This window comes from Cololabis saira, unplaced genomic scaffold, assembly GCF_033807715.1.
Source record: "Cololabis saira isolate AMF1-May2022 unplaced genomic scaffold, fColSai1.1 scf068, whole genome shotgun sequence".
NCBI lineage: Eukaryota > Metazoa > Chordata > Actinopteri > Beloniformes > Belonidae > Cololabis > Cololabis saira.
The window spans coordinates 123,045-130,000 of record NW_026906232.1 but is presented as its reverse complement, the minus strand read 5'-3'; the positions used below and the strand labels follow the sequence as shown (position 1 = coordinate 130,000).

Genomic DNA, 6,956 nt, shown 5'->3' with positions numbered 1-6,956 from the left:
TCGCTTAATCTACAGCACCTGGAATACCAGGTGCTGTAAGCTTTTTCAACCAGCAGAGAACGCTCTCGCTTAATCTAGCCACACATATTTCAACGCGGTAACAGCGACAGCTCACGTCCTAAAGTGTTTTGCACATGGTTAAGGCACTTTAACTCCAACAAATAAAACCAACAGATCAATGACTTATATTCTATGTTTATCTTCAACTCCATATAAGAGGTATTTCAAGCTGCAGCTTCTGCTTACGGCCATACCAGCCTGGATGCGCCCGGTCTCGTCTGATCTCGGAAGCTAAGCAGGGTCGGGCCTGGTTAGTACTTGGATGGGAGACCGCCTGGGAATACCAAGTGCTGCAAGCTTTTTCAACCTGCAGAGAGCGCTCTCGCTTAATCTACCCACACATATTTCAACGTGGTAACAGCGACAGCTCACGTCCTAAAGTGTTTTGCACATGGTTAAGGCACTTTAACTCCAACAAATAAAACCAACAGATCAATGACTTATATTCTATGACTTATCTTCAACTCCATATAAGAGGTATTTCAAGCTGCAGCTTCTGCTTACGGCCATACCAGCCTGGATGCGCCCGATCTCGTCTGATCTCGGAAGCTAAGCAGGGTCGGGCCTGGTTAGTACTTGGATGGGAGACCGCCTGGGAATACCAGGTGCTGTAAGCTTTTTCAACCTACAGAGAGCGCTCTCGCTTAATCTACCCACACATATTTCAACGTGGTAACAGCGACAGCTCACGTCCTAAAGTGTTTTGCACATGGTTAAGGCACTTTAACTCCAACAAATAAGCGCTTCTAAATTATTATCACCAACAAATCAATGACTTGTATTATATACTTATCTTCAACTCCATATAAGAAGTATTTCAAGCTGCAGCTTCAGCTTACGGCCATACCAGCCTGGATGCGCCCGATCTCGTCTGATCTCGGAAGCTAAGCAGGATCGGGCCTGGTTAGTACTTGGATGGGAGACCGCCTGGGAATACCAGGTGCTGTAAGCTTTTTCAACCAGCAGAGAGCGCTCTCGCTTAATCTACCCACACATATTTCAACGTGGTAACAGCGACAGCTCACGTCCTAAAGTGTTTTCCACATGGTTAAGGCACTTTAACTCCAACAAATAAAACCAACAGATCAATGACTTATATTCTATGACTTATCTTCAACTCCATATAAGAGGTATTTCAAGCTGCAGCTTCTGCTTACGGCCATACCAGCCTGGATGCGCCCGATCTCGTCTGATCTCGGAAGCTAAGCAGGGTCGGGCCTGGTTAGTACTTGGATGGGAGACCGCCTGGGAATACCAGGTGCTGTAAGCTTTTTCAACCAGCAGAGAGCGCTCTCGCTTAATCTACCTACACATATTTCAACGTGGTAACAGCGACAGCTCACGTCCTAAAGTGTTTTGCACATGGTTAAGGCACTTTAACTCCAACAAATAAAACCAACAAATCAATGACTTATATTCTATGACTTATCTTCAACTCCATATAAGAGGTATTTCAAGCTGCAGCTTCTGCTTACGGCCATACCAGCCTGGATGCCCCCGATCTCGTCTGATCTCGGAAGCTAAGCAGGGTCGGGCCTGGTTAGTACTTGGATGGGAGACCGCCTGGGAATACTCAGTTCTGTAAGCTTTTTCAACCAGCAGAGAGCGCTCTCGCTTAATCTACCCACACATATTTCAACGTGGTAACAGCGACAGCTCACGTCCTAAAGTGTTTTGCACATGGTTAAGGCACTTTAACTCCAACAAATAAGCGCTTCTAAATTATTATCACCAACAAATCGATGACTCATATTATATGACTTATCTTCAACTCCATGTAAGAGGTATTTCAAGCTGCAGCTTCAGCTTCAGCTTACGGCCATACCAGCCTGGATGCGCCCGATCTCGTCTGATCTCAGAAGCTAAGCAGGGTTGGGCCTGGTTAGTACTTGGATGGGAGACCGCCTGGGAATACCAGGTGCTGTAAGCTTTTTCAACCAGCAGAGAGCGCTCTCGCTTAATCTACCCACACATATTTCAACGTGGTAACAGCGACAGCTCACGTCCTAAAGTGTTTTGCACATGGTTAAGGCACTTTAACTCCAACAAATAAAACCAACAAATCAATGACTTATATTCTATGACTTATCTTCAACTCCATATAAGAGGTATTTCAAGCTGCAGCTTCTGCTTACGGCCATACCAGCCTTGATGCGCCCGATCTCGTCTGATCTTGGAAGCTAAGCAGGGTCGGGCCTGGTTAGTACTTGGATGGGAGACCGCCTGGGAATACCAGGTGCTGTAAGCTTTTTCAACCAGCAGAGAGTGCTCTCGCTTAATCTACTCACACATATTTCAACGTGGTAACAGCGACAGCTCACGTCCTAAAGTGTTTTGCACATGGTTAAGGCACTTTAACTCCAACAAATAAAACCAACAAATCAATGACTTATATTCTATGACTTATCTTCAACTCCATAAAAGAGGTATTTCAAGCTGCAGCTTCTGCTTACGGCCATACCAGCCTGGATGCGCCCGATCTCGTCTGATCTCGGAAGCTAAGCAGGGTCGGGCCTGGTTAGTACTTGGATGGGAGACCGCCTGGGAATACCAGGTGCTGTAAGCTTTTTCAACCAGCAGAGAACGCTCTCGCTTAATCTACAGCACCTGGAATACCAGGTGCTGTAAGCTTTTTCAACCAGCAGAGAACGCTCTCGCTTAATCTAGCCACACATATTTCAACGCGGTAACAGCGACAGCTCACGTCCTAAAGTGTTTTGCACATGGTTAAGGCACTTTAACTCCAACAAATAAAACCAACAGATCAATGACTTATATTCTATGTTTATCTTCAACTCCATATAAGAGGTATTTCAAGCTGCAGCTTCTGCTTACGGCCATACCAGCCTGGATGCGCCCGGTCTCGTCTGATCTCGGAAGCTAAGCAGGGTCGGGCCTGGTTAGTACTTGGATGGGAGACCGCCTGGGAATACCAGGTGCTGCAAGCTTTTTCAACCTGCAGAGAGCGCTCTCGCTTAATCTACCCACACATATTTCAACGTGGTAACAGCGACAGCTCACGTCCTAAAGTGTTTTGCACATGGTTAAGGCACTTTAACTCCAACAAATAAAACCAACAGATCAATGACTTATATTCTATGACTTATCTTCAACTCCATATAAGAGGTATTTCAAGCTGCAGCTTCTGCTTACGGCCATACCAGCCTGGATGCGCCCGATCTCGTCTGATCTCGGAAGCTAAGCAGGGTCGGGCCTGGTTAGTACTTGGATGGGAGACCGCCTGGGAATACCAGGTGCTGTAAGCTTTTTCAACCTGCAGAGAGCGCTCTCGCTTAATCTACCCACACATATTTCAACGTGGTAACAGCGACAGCTCACGTCCTAAAGTGTTTTGCACATGGTTAAGGCACTTTAACTCCAACAAATAAGCGCTTCTAAATTATTATCACCAACAAATCAATGACTTGTATTATATACTTATCTTCAACTCCATATAAGAAGTATTTCAAGCTGCAGCTTCAGCTTACGGCCATACCAGCCTGGATGCGCCCGATCTCGTCTGATCTCGGAAGCTAAGCAGGATCGGGCCTGGTTAGTACTTGGATGGGAGACCGCCTGGGAATACCAGGTGCTGTAAGCTTTTTCAACCAGCAGAGAGCGCTCTCGCTTAATCTACCCACACATATTTCAACGTGGTAACAGCGACAGCTCACGTCCTAAAGTGTTTTCCACATGGTTAAGGCACTTTAACTCCAACAAATAAAACCAACAGATCAATGACTTATATTCTATGACTTATCTTCAACTCCATATAAGAGGTATTTCAAGCTGCAGCTTCTGCTTACGGCCATACCAGCCTGGATGCGCCCGATCTCGTCTGATCTCGGAAGCTAAGCAGGGTCGGGCCTGGTTAGTACTTGGATGGGAGACCGCCTGGGAATACCAGGTGCTGTAAGCTTTTTCAACCAGCAGAGAGCGCTCTCGCTTAATCTACCTACACATATTTCAACGTGGTAACAGCGACAGCTCACGTCCTAAAGTGTTTTGCACATGGTTAAGGCACTTTAACTCCAACAAATAAAACCAACAAATCAATGACTTATATTCTATGACTTATCTTCAACTCCATATAAGAGGTATTTCAAGCTGCAGCTTCTGCTTACGGCCATACCAGCCTGGATGCCCCCGATCTCGTCTGATCTCGGAAGCTAAGCAGGGTCGGGCCTGGTTAGTACTTGGATGGGAGACCGCCTGGGAATACTCAGTTCTGTAAGCTTTTTCAACCAGCAGAGAGCGCTCTCGCTTAATCTACCCACACATATTTCAACGTGGTAACAGCGACAGCTCACGTCCTAAAGTGTTTTGCACATGGTTAAGGCACTTTAACTCCAACAAATAAGCGCTTCTAAATTATTATCACCAACAAATCAATGACTCATATTATATGACTTATCTTCAACTCCATATAAGAGGTATTTCAAGCTGCAGCTTCAGCTTCAGCTTACGGCCATACCAGCCTGGATGCGCCCGATCTCGTCTGATCTCAGAAGCTAAGCAGGGTTGGGCCTGGTTAGTACTTGGATGGGAGACCGCCTGGGAATACCAGGTGCTGTAAGCTTTTTCAACCAGCAGAGAGCGCTCTCGCTTAATCTACCCACACATATTTCAACGTGGTAACAGCGACAGCTCACGTCCTAAAGTGTTTTGCACATGGTTAAGGCACTTTAACTCCAACAAATAAAACCAACAAATCAATGACTTATATTCTATGACTTATCTTCAACTCCATATAAGAGGTATTTCAAGCTGCAGCTTCTGCTTACGGCCATACCAGCCTGGATGCGCCTGATCTCGTCTGATCTCGGAAGCTAAGCAGGGTCGGGCCTGGTTAGTACTTGGATGGGAGACCGCCTGGGAATACCAGGTGCTGTAAGCTTTTTCAACCTGCAGAGAGCGCTCTCGCTTAATCTACCCACACATATTTTAACGTGGTAACAGCGACAGCTCACGTCCTAAAGTGTTTTGCACATGGTTAAGGCACTTTAACTCCAACAAATAAGTGCTTCTAAATTATTATCACCAACAAATCAATGACTTATATTATATGACTTATCTTCAACTCCATATAAGAGGTATTTCAAGCGGCAGCTTCAGCTTCAGCTTACAGCCATACCAGCCTGGATGCGCCCGATCTCGTATGATCTCGGAAGCTAAGCAGGGTCGGGCCTGGTTAGTACTTGGATGGGAGACCGCCTGGGAATACCAGATGCTGTAAGCTTTTTCAACCAGCAGAGAGCGCTCTCGCTTAATCTACCCACACATATTTCAACGTGGTAACAGCGACAGCTCACGTCCTAAAGTGTTTTGCACATGGTTAAGGCACTTTAACTCCAACAAATAAGCGCTTCTAAATTATTATCACCAACAAATCAATGACTTGTATTATATACTTATCTTCAACTCCATATAAGAAGTATTTCAAGCTGCAGCTTCAGCTTACGGCCATACCAGCCTGGATGCGCCTGATCTCATCTGATCTCGGAAGCTAAGCAGGGTCGGGCCTGGTTAGTACTTGGATGGGAGACCGCCTGGGAATACCAGGTGCTGTAAGCTTTTTCAACCAGCAGAGAACGGTCTCGCTTAATCTAGCCACACATATTTCAACGTGGTAACAGCGACAGCTCACGTCCTAAAGTGTTTTGCACATGGTTAAGGCACTTTAACTCCAACAAATAAAACCAACAAATCAATGACTTATATTCTATGACTTATCTTCAACTCCATATAAGAGGTATTTCTAGCTGCAGCTTCTGCTTATGGCCATACCAGCCTGGATGCGCCTGATCTCGTCTGATCTCGGAAGCTAAGCAGGGTCGGGCCTGGTTAGTACTTGGATGGGAGACCGCCTGGGAATACCAGGTGCTGTAAGCATTTTCAACCAGCAGAGAGCGCTCTCGCTTAATCTACCCACACATATTTCAACGTGGTAACAGCGACAGCTCACGTCCTAAAGTGTTTTGCACATGGTTAAGGCACTTTAACTCCAACAAATAAGCGCTTCTAAATTATTATCACCAACAAATCAATGACTTGTATTATATACTTATCTTCAACTCCATATAAGAAGTATTTCAAGCTGCAGCTTCAGCTTACGGCCATACCAGCCTGGATGCGCCCGATCTCATCTGATCTCGGAAGCTAAGCAGGGTCGGGCCTGGTTAGTACTTGGATGGGAGACCGCCTGGGAATACCAGGTGCTGTAAGCTTTTTCAACCAGCAGAGAACGGTCTCGCTTAATCTAGCCACACATATTTCAACGTGGTAACAGCGACAGCTCACGTCCTAAAGTGTTTTGCACATGGTTAAGGCACTTTAACTCCAACAAATAAAACCAACAAATCAATTACTTATATTCTATGACTTATCTTCATCTCCATATCAGAGGTATTTCAAGCTGCAGCTTTTGCTTACGCCCATACCAGCCTGGATGCGCCCGATCTCGTCTGATCTCGGAAGCTAAGCAGGGTCGGGCCTGGTTAGTACTTGGATGGGAGACAGCCTGGGAATACCAGGTGCTGTAAGCTTTTTCAACCAGCAGAGAACGGTCTCGCTTAATCTAGCCACACATATTTCAACGTGGTAACAGCAACAGCTCACGTCCTAAAGTGTTTTGCACATGGTTAAGGCACTTTAACTCCAACAAATAAAACCAACAAATCAATGACTTATATCATATGACTTATCTTCAACTCCATATAAGAGGTATTTCAAGCTGCAGCTTCAGCTTCAGCTTACGGCCATACCAGCCTGGATGTGCCCGATCTCGCCTGATCTCGGAAGCTAAGCAGGGTCGGGCTTGGTTAGTACTTGGATGGGAGACCGCCTGGGAATACCAGGTGCTGTAAGCTTTTTCAACCAGCAGAGAGCGCTCTCGC

At 45.9% G+C, this 6,956-nt stretch overlaps 21 non-coding genes across 21 annotated transcripts; all 21 read left to right on the top strand.

Annotated features, from left to right (window-relative positions):
- The first annotated feature begins 240 nt into the window (after window positions 1-240).
- On the top strand, window positions 241-359 carry LOC133436928 (5S ribosomal RNA). Its single transcript, XR_009780428.1, has one exon. It is a non-coding gene; the product is annotated as a 5S ribosomal RNA (ribosomal RNA).
- Window positions 360-558: 199 nt separating this feature from the next.
- On the top strand, window positions 559-677 carry LOC133436968 (5S ribosomal RNA). Its single transcript, XR_009780455.1, has one exon. It is a non-coding gene; the product is annotated as a 5S ribosomal RNA (ribosomal RNA).
- Window positions 678-893: 216 nt separating this feature from the next.
- Window positions 894-1,012, top strand: LOC133436867 (5S ribosomal RNA). Its single transcript, XR_009780371.1, has one exon. It is a non-coding gene; the product is annotated as a 5S ribosomal RNA (ribosomal RNA).
- Window positions 1,013-1,211: 199 nt separating this feature from the next.
- LOC133436967 (5S ribosomal RNA) lies at window positions 1,212-1,330 on the top strand. Its single transcript, XR_009780454.1, has one exon. It is a non-coding gene; the product is annotated as a 5S ribosomal RNA (ribosomal RNA).
- A 199-nt stretch (window positions 1,331-1,529) lies between these two features.
- On the top strand, window positions 1,530-1,648 carry LOC133436941 (5S ribosomal RNA). Its single transcript, XR_009780440.1, has one exon. It is a non-coding gene; the product is annotated as a 5S ribosomal RNA (ribosomal RNA).
- A 223-nt stretch (window positions 1,649-1,871) lies between these two features.
- LOC133436835 (5S ribosomal RNA) lies at window positions 1,872-1,990 on the top strand. Its single transcript, XR_009780341.1, has one exon. It is a non-coding gene; the product is annotated as a 5S ribosomal RNA (ribosomal RNA).
- Window positions 1,991-2,189: 199 nt separating this feature from the next.
- LOC133436870 (5S ribosomal RNA) lies at window positions 2,190-2,308 on the top strand. The gene has a single exon (XR_009780374.1). It is a non-coding gene; the product is annotated as a 5S ribosomal RNA (ribosomal RNA).
- A 199-nt stretch (window positions 2,309-2,507) lies between these two features.
- Window positions 2,508-2,626, top strand: LOC133436966 (5S ribosomal RNA). Its single transcript, XR_009780453.1, has one exon. It is a non-coding gene; the product is annotated as a 5S ribosomal RNA (ribosomal RNA).
- A 263-nt stretch (window positions 2,627-2,889) lies between these two features.
- Window positions 2,890-3,008, top strand: LOC133436888 (5S ribosomal RNA). Its single transcript, XR_009780391.1, has one exon. It is a non-coding gene; the product is annotated as a 5S ribosomal RNA (ribosomal RNA).
- Window positions 3,009-3,207: 199 nt separating this feature from the next.
- Window positions 3,208-3,326, top strand: LOC133436965 (5S ribosomal RNA). The gene has a single exon (XR_009780452.1). It is a non-coding gene; the product is annotated as a 5S ribosomal RNA (ribosomal RNA).
- Window positions 3,327-3,542: 216 nt separating this feature from the next.
- Window positions 3,543-3,661, top strand: LOC133436856 (5S ribosomal RNA). The gene has a single exon (XR_009780360.1). It is a non-coding gene; the product is annotated as a 5S ribosomal RNA (ribosomal RNA).
- Window positions 3,662-3,860: 199 nt separating this feature from the next.
- LOC133436964 (5S ribosomal RNA) lies at window positions 3,861-3,979 on the top strand. Its single transcript, XR_009780451.1, has one exon. It is a non-coding gene; the product is annotated as a 5S ribosomal RNA (ribosomal RNA).
- A 199-nt stretch (window positions 3,980-4,178) lies between these two features.
- LOC133436939 (5S ribosomal RNA) lies at window positions 4,179-4,297 on the top strand. The gene has a single exon (XR_009780439.1). It is a non-coding gene; the product is annotated as a 5S ribosomal RNA (ribosomal RNA).
- A 223-nt stretch (window positions 4,298-4,520) lies between these two features.
- On the top strand, window positions 4,521-4,639 carry LOC133436834 (5S ribosomal RNA). The gene has a single exon (XR_009780340.1). It is a non-coding gene; the product is annotated as a 5S ribosomal RNA (ribosomal RNA).
- Window positions 4,640-4,838: 199 nt separating this feature from the next.
- LOC133436822 (5S ribosomal RNA) lies at window positions 4,839-4,957 on the top strand. The gene has a single exon (XR_009780329.1). It is a non-coding gene; the product is annotated as a 5S ribosomal RNA (ribosomal RNA).
- A 223-nt stretch (window positions 4,958-5,180) lies between these two features.
- LOC133436896 (5S ribosomal RNA) lies at window positions 5,181-5,299 on the top strand. The gene has a single exon (XR_009780398.1). It is a non-coding gene; the product is annotated as a 5S ribosomal RNA (ribosomal RNA).
- Window positions 5,300-5,515: 216 nt separating this feature from the next.
- LOC133436811 (5S ribosomal RNA) lies at window positions 5,516-5,634 on the top strand. Its single transcript, XR_009780318.1, has one exon. It is a non-coding gene; the product is annotated as a 5S ribosomal RNA (ribosomal RNA).
- Window positions 5,635-5,833: 199 nt separating this feature from the next.
- On the top strand, window positions 5,834-5,952 carry LOC133436862 (5S ribosomal RNA). Its single transcript, XR_009780366.1, has one exon. It is a non-coding gene; the product is annotated as a 5S ribosomal RNA (ribosomal RNA).
- A 216-nt stretch (window positions 5,953-6,168) lies between these two features.
- Window positions 6,169-6,287, top strand: LOC133436986 (5S ribosomal RNA). Its single transcript, XR_009780472.1, has one exon. It is a non-coding gene; the product is annotated as a 5S ribosomal RNA (ribosomal RNA).
- Window positions 6,288-6,486: 199 nt separating this feature from the next.
- On the top strand, window positions 6,487-6,605 carry LOC133436934 (5S ribosomal RNA). Its single transcript, XR_009780434.1, has one exon. It is a non-coding gene; the product is annotated as a 5S ribosomal RNA (ribosomal RNA).
- Window positions 6,606-6,810: 205 nt separating this feature from the next.
- Window positions 6,811-6,929, top strand: LOC133436900 (5S ribosomal RNA). Its single transcript, XR_009780402.1, has one exon. It is a non-coding gene; the product is annotated as a 5S ribosomal RNA (ribosomal RNA).
- The last annotated feature ends 27 nt before the right edge of the window (window positions 6,930-6,956 follow it).